This window comes from Chiloscyllium plagiosum, chromosome 31, assembly GCF_004010195.1.
Source record: "Chiloscyllium plagiosum isolate BGI_BamShark_2017 chromosome 31, ASM401019v2, whole genome shotgun sequence".
Taxonomy (NCBI): Eukaryota; Metazoa; Chordata; class Chondrichthyes; order Orectolobiformes; family Hemiscylliidae; genus Chiloscyllium; species Chiloscyllium plagiosum.
In genome coordinates this window covers 9,501,544-9,508,341 of record NC_057740.1, presented here as the reverse complement: position 1 = coordinate 9,508,341, position 6,798 = coordinate 9,501,544, and the positions used below count along the sequence as shown (strand labels likewise).

General features: G+C 41.0%; 1 non-coding gene and 1 pseudogene across 1 annotated transcript; one reads left to right on the top strand and one right to left on the bottom strand.

Moving 5' to 3' along the window:
* Positions 1–726: 726 nt before the first annotated feature.
* Positions 727–839, bottom strand: LOC122539224 (annotated as a pseudogene).
* A 36-nt stretch (positions 840–875) lies between these two features.
* On the top strand, positions 876–978 carry LOC122539223. The gene has a single exon (XR_006309003.1). It is a non-coding gene; the product is annotated as a U6 spliceosomal RNA (small nuclear RNA).
* Positions 979–6,798: the final 5,820 nt, after the last annotated feature.

Below are 6,798 nucleotides of genomic sequence, written 5' to 3'. Positions count from 1 at the left end.
GGTACACCTTAGCCTAGCAATCTCTCTTCCCATGTCAGATGCAAATGAATCAGTGCACCACATCCAATGTTAGGCAGAAAGCATGGAAACTATCACTGCACTACAGCCAATACTGGAGACAAAGTATGGAATGGATCAATGTAGTACATCAAACACTGGTCAACATGTTTCAATACATCCTGATGCAAACATGAATCCATAAGCACAAGTAATTTATTCATGATTGAACATGAGGACATTAGATATAGAAGCATGAGTAGGCCATTCAGCCCCTCATGTCTGCCTCTCTATTATACAAGAACACAGCTCCAAACATACATCCCTCATTCATGCCAATTCCTTATTGCCCTTAACTCCTTGATATTTCCCAAAATCCATCTATGTCCTCATTTAAGACTTCAGTGATCCAGCCTGCACAATTCTTGAAGGTTTTAATTAGACTTGAGGCAATGTCTCACAAGGAAATTCGATACCATGTGGTCACACTCAGAGGCAATTGTTGCATCATAGCAGAGAAATATAGAACTTTACTGCTATACTGTAAGAAAATAACAAAGAAAATTACAACACAGGAACAGACCCTTTGCCCCCCCCCCCCCCCAAGCCTGCGCGGATCCAGATCTAAACCTGCTGCCTAGTTTCTGAGGATCTGTGTCCCTCTGCTTCCGGATTAGTGGTGCCGGAAGAGCACAGCAGTTCAGGCAGCATCCAAGGAGCTTCGAAATCAAAAATATGGAATGCTTCACGAATTTGCATGTCATCCTTGCGCAGGGGCCATGCTAATCTTCTCTGTATCGTTCCAATTTCGGCAGCATATATACTAAAATTGGAACAATACAGAGAAGATTAGCATGGCCCCTGCACAAGGATGACACGCAAATTCGTGAAGCGTTCCATAAAATTGGAACGATACAGAGAAGATTAGCATGGCCCCTGCACAAGGATGACATGCAAATTCGTGAAGCGTTCCATATTTTTGATTTCGAAGCTCCTTGGATGCTGCCTGAACTGCTGTGCTCTTCCAGCACCACTAATCCAGAATCTGGTTTCCAGCATCTGCAGTCATTGTTTTTACCTCCCTCTGCTTCCTGCCCATTCATGTAACTGTCTAGATACATCTTAAATGACCCTATTGTTCCTGCCCCTACCACCTCCACTGGCAACTTGTTCCAGGCACGCACCACCCTCTGCGTGAAGATCTTTCCACACATACCTCCCCTAAAAGTTTCCCTCTTACTTTGAACTCGTGACCTCTAGTTATTGAGTCCTCCACTGGGGGAAAAATATTCTTGCTATCCATCCTGTCCACACCTCTCATGATTTTGTAGACCTCAATTAGGTTCCCCCCTCATCCTCTATCCTTCCAATGAAAATAATTGTAATCTACTCAACCTCTCCTCATAGCTAGCATGGTCCATACCAGGCAATATCCTGGTGAACTTCCTCCGCACCCTCTCCAAAGCATCCACATCCTTTTGGTAATGTGGTGACCAGAATTGTATGCAGGATTCCAAATGTGGCCAAATCAAAGTCTTATACAACTGTAACATGACCTGCCAACTCTTGTACTCAGTACCCTGTCCAAAGAAGGAAAGCATGCCGTATGCCACCTTGGCATTCCCACAAGGTCACCTGCACTATTCAGAATTCTATTGAGTCATGGGATAACTCTTTTATATCAATTGTTGTTGTCTTTATGTTTGAAAATCTCTCGTATTGGCTGCTTCAAACACACAGTACATAAGTTAATGTAAATAAACTTGTAGGAGACAGTAAATAAAACTTACAAGGAGGTTTTTTAATGAATTCACACTTTGTGCTTTTTCCATCAACCTGCCATAGAAATTCAGGGCATATCTGCAAGAAGCCTGGAACCGAATGACTTTAATTGTTTTCCTCTCACAAATCCTCTTAACACTTAACCCAGTCCAAAAATACATGTCCTTGACAATTGGTACTTAGCGATTATCTCATGGTCATTGGAAGCAACAAATTAGTTATATCTGTCTCAAAAATATCTTTTCCCTTCAACTCTGTTGTCTGTTGCAATTACGTGTAGTATCTTAAATGTGAGATGGAAATTATATGTTACATCTTAGATTATCTAGTTTGCAGTGTCAAGCATTGTTGCAGTGCAGTCCGATCCAGTCTCTCCAGCTAGATCAACATCAAGTTATGTTTGTGAACCATTGTCCTTTTGATTTTAATGCTTTTGCTTTGAATCTGTTGTGCACTTTTATTGCAGATCCTTTTGCAAAACTAGCTGTCAGACACATAATGTTTTCCAGGTGTCAGTTTATAAGATTCACTATAGTGCGCAGCTTCTTGGCAATGATCACAGCCTTAGTACTGAATGAAGCGATGTCCAACCGTGAACCATATTCATCCTTATTTTGAATGCCTCTGCTCAGTGAATTTTGAGTTTAACAAGGTAATGGCTCTTGGGAGACAGTATGGTAACGTATGACATAATTGGATGCACAGTAAATCTACTTATACTTTATTCCATCAATATAGCTTGGACCCAAACTAAAAAAAGACCATTTATGAAGTGTTTTTAAAAGTCCTGCATAGCCACTGAGGTGCTTTTGAAGTGCATGGTCTCTTTTCTGCAGGTAAATGTGGCAGTCAAATTGCACAGAAATGAGGTGGGCAAGCATTAGGAGTGAGAATTGAGAGATTAAGTGCTGAACAGGATGCTGGGAGCACTTCTCTCTTCCAAGTTGCACAAAGAAATCTTTCGTATCCCCCAGGACATACAAACAAGACTATGGATTAATGGTTCAACCAAAAGATATCACCTCCCACAATGCAGCCACCAAGCCCTGTTCCCCCCCCCCCCCCATCAAACACTGCCTTTGAAATGTCAACCTAAATCTCCATTCCTGATGAAAGGCTTTTGCATGAAACATTGATTTTCCTGCTCCTCGGATGCTGCCTGACCTGCTGTGCTTTTCCAGCACCACTCTGATCTAGACTCTGGTTTCCAGCATCTGCAGTCCCTGTTTTTACCTAAATTAAGTGCTGAAATTCTGTAGTGGGACTTGAACTTAGAATTCTCTGACACATAGAAACACACAACAGTACAGCATCATGAAGACAGTTTGGCTATTGAGTTTGTTGTAGAGCTTATAGACAACAATCCAGTTATACTCACTCTCCTGCTCTTTTTGCACTGTTCTATATTTCTTTTCCTTCAAAGATTCATCGAATTCCCTTTTTCAATCAAACACTATATTCAGATGGGTCCACCGTGCAATTAGGCAGTGCAATAGGATGAGGTTGTCACTGTTATCAGTGAACATTAAAAGGCTTCCTTTAAACATTGTTATATGCAAGAGTAAGTTAAAAAAAATTGTTGACAGCTCCAGGTTCAGCATGCAGATCCACATGATCTGACAAAGCTCCTTATCACGATAAAGCTCCTTATGCAGTAACCATTTTTATAATTAACTCTTTATTCCACAGGAGGTGGATTCCAACCACTTCTGTCAAAAAAATTGTTCCTTTTGTCACCTATGGTTCTTTTGTCAGCTGCCTTAAAACAAGCCATCTGATTAAGAACCCTGCAGACATTGGAACACTGTTCCTCCGCATTCATTCTATGTTTTCTCACCATGATTTTAAACACCTCAATCAAATCTCTTCAATGCTTTCAAAGATATGAATGCAATTACTGAGCCATGCTGACGCTATCTACAGTGATATTTTTTCTACTTGCTTTTCCAAATGGCCCTGTGGATTCCTTGAGTGAGATTGTTAGAGTTGGGTATCCTTACGCCCTGGGTCAATGGAAGCTTGGTTGTGACAAACTAAGCTCATTTTGAGTGGGCTAGAGTGGACAATTGGCAGGAGTAACTTTAATCCAATCCCTTTTGCCGGGTTGAAAGGTCAATAGCAAAATGAATGTACAGTCTATCACCTGCCTATCATCAGGTTATGTTTCTGCCTTGGTTAATTAGTAAATAAAACTCCCTTAGCTTTCTGGTATATACAAGATCACAGCAACAAACTGTTAGAATTTGAGAAATGCCCTTCCATCAGTAACATGCAAACTAAAATCTCAGCTATTTGACTGTAACTATACAAAAGTTAAGCCAAATACCAGGACCATTTATTCTTCTGTGTTGTTATTAGTCCATAATGGCAGCTAATTGATTGGCTATTAATTCAAATATCATAGACACCTAATTAAATTCAGAATTGAATTACTAATTAAACATTTGGAAAAGTGTGCTCTTTAACATGTTTAACTAAGTAGTTTCCCGAGTGTATTAGATCCATTCCATTTTGCGTTAGATCCATTCCTTCTTATCATACTAAGCCACATTAACCATGAATTCTGTAGGTTCAGTTGTAGGTCTATGCTGCATTCAGGAAAATAACAACATTGGCGCTTTTATGTGGAGCATACTTTGATTCTAAGCATAGTGTTGACAGGGACTCTCTGTGAATGGGCTATCTAGTAGTGCTGTCCAATCAAATGAAAAGATAACCTGGGTCTATAGGCCTATGAGTAGGATGTCCTATCACCTTCACTGTATAATTATATTTAATAAACTCGATTACTCTTCACACACGAGAATGTAGATCTCACATTATTACAAGTTAGAGCCAGAGGGCTTAATCATACCATATTGTGGTGAAGTGCCATTTTAGTCAAGTTTCATGGAGGGCTTCTCTCCACAAGGGTTAATGAGTTTTCTCACATGATCATCCCAAATCCACCTCATTAACTAACCAGCACACCACTGTGCTGCATGTCTTATAGAGTGATAGAGTCTTACAGCACAGAAAACAGACCCTTTGGCCTATGCTGAACATATTCCCACATTAAACTAGCCCCACCTGCCTGCTCCTAGCCCTTATGCCTCCAAACATTTCCTGTTTGTGTATTTATCTAGTTTTTTTTAAACATTGCAATTGTACCTGCATCCAACACTTTGTAAGGAAGTTCATTCCTCACACAAACCATCCTTTGTGTAAAATATCTGCCGCTCATGTCTTTTTTAAATCTCTCTCCTCTCACATTACAAATATGACCCCCTAGTCTTAAAATCCCCCATGCTAGGGAAAAGACACCTGCCATTAATCCAATTTATAGCCCCTCATGGCTTTTTTCTTAAAGTCAAAGAGTCATAGAGATATACAGCATGAAAACAGGCCCTTCTATCCAACTCATCCATGCCAATCAGATATCCCAACCTAATCTAGTCCCAATTGTCAGCACCCGACCCACATCCCTCCAAACCCCTCCTATTCATATACCCATCCAGATGCCTTTAAATGTTGTAATTGTACCAGCCTCCACCATTCCTCCGGCAGCTCATTCCATACACGCACTATTGTCTGCATGAAGAAGTTGCCTCTTAGATCCCTTTTATACCTTTCCCTCTCACTCTAAACCTATGATTTCTAGTTCTGGACTCCCCAACCCAGGAAAAAGACTTTGTCTATTTATCCACACCCCTTATGATTTTATAAAGCTCTACGACATCTTCCCTCAGCCTCTGACACTCCAGGAAAAACAGCTCTAGCCTGTTCAACCCCTCCCTGTAGCGCAAAATCCCTAACCCTGGCAACATCCTTGTAAATCTTTTCTGACCCCTTTCAAGTTTCACAACATCCTTCTGATAGGAAGGAGACCAGAATTGCACACAATATTCCAAGAGTGACCTAACTAATGTCCTGTGCAGCCACAACATGATCTCCCAACTCCGATACTCAATACTCTGACCAATAAGGGGAAGCATATCAAACACCTTCTTCATTATCCTATCTACCTGTGACTCTGCTTTCAAGGAACTATGAATCTGCTCTCCAAGGTCACTTTGTTCAGCAACACCTCCTAGGACCTTATCATTAAGGGTATAAGTCCTACTCTGATTTACTTTTCTAAAATGCAGCCGCTCACATTTATCAAAATTAAACTCCATCTGCCACTCCTCAGCCCATTGGCCCATCTGATCAAGATCCCGTTATACTCTGAGGTAACCTTCTTCGCTGTCCACCACACCTCCAATTTTGGTGTGATCTGCAAACTTGCTAACTATACCTCCTTTGTTCACATCTAAATCATTTATTTAAATGATGAAAAGTAGTGGACCCCGCACTGATCCTTGTGGCACTCCACTGGTCACAGGCCTCCAGTCTGAAAAACAATCCTCCACCACCACCCTCAAAATGGGTAATTCTCTTTATATTCCTCTAGATCTAACCTTGCTAGCAGTCTACCATAGGGAACCTTGTCGAATGCCTTACTGACATCCATATAGATCACGTCCATTGCTCTGCCCTCATCAATCTTCTTTGTTACTTCTTCAAAAAACAAAATCAAGTTTGTGAGACATGATTTTCCACGCACAAAACCATGTTGACTATCCCTAATCAGTCCTTGCCTTTCCAAATACATGTACATCCTGTCCCTCAAGATTCCCTCCAACAACTTGCCCACCACCGATGTCAGGCTCACTGGTCTATACTTCCAGGCTTTTCCTTATCAAACTTCTTAAAAACCACATTAGCCAGCCTCTAGTCTTCTGGAACCTCACCTGTGACTATCGATGATACAAATATCTCAGCAAGAGGCCCATCAATCACTTCTCTAGCTTCCCAAAGAGTTCTCGGGTACACCTGATCAGGTCCTGGGGACGTTTTTACTTTCATGCATTTCAAGACATCCAGCACTTCCTCCTCTGTAATATGAGCATTTTTCAAGACATCACCATGTATTTTCCTACACTCTATATCTTCCATGTCCTTTTCCACAGTAAACACTAATGCAAAATACTTGTTGAG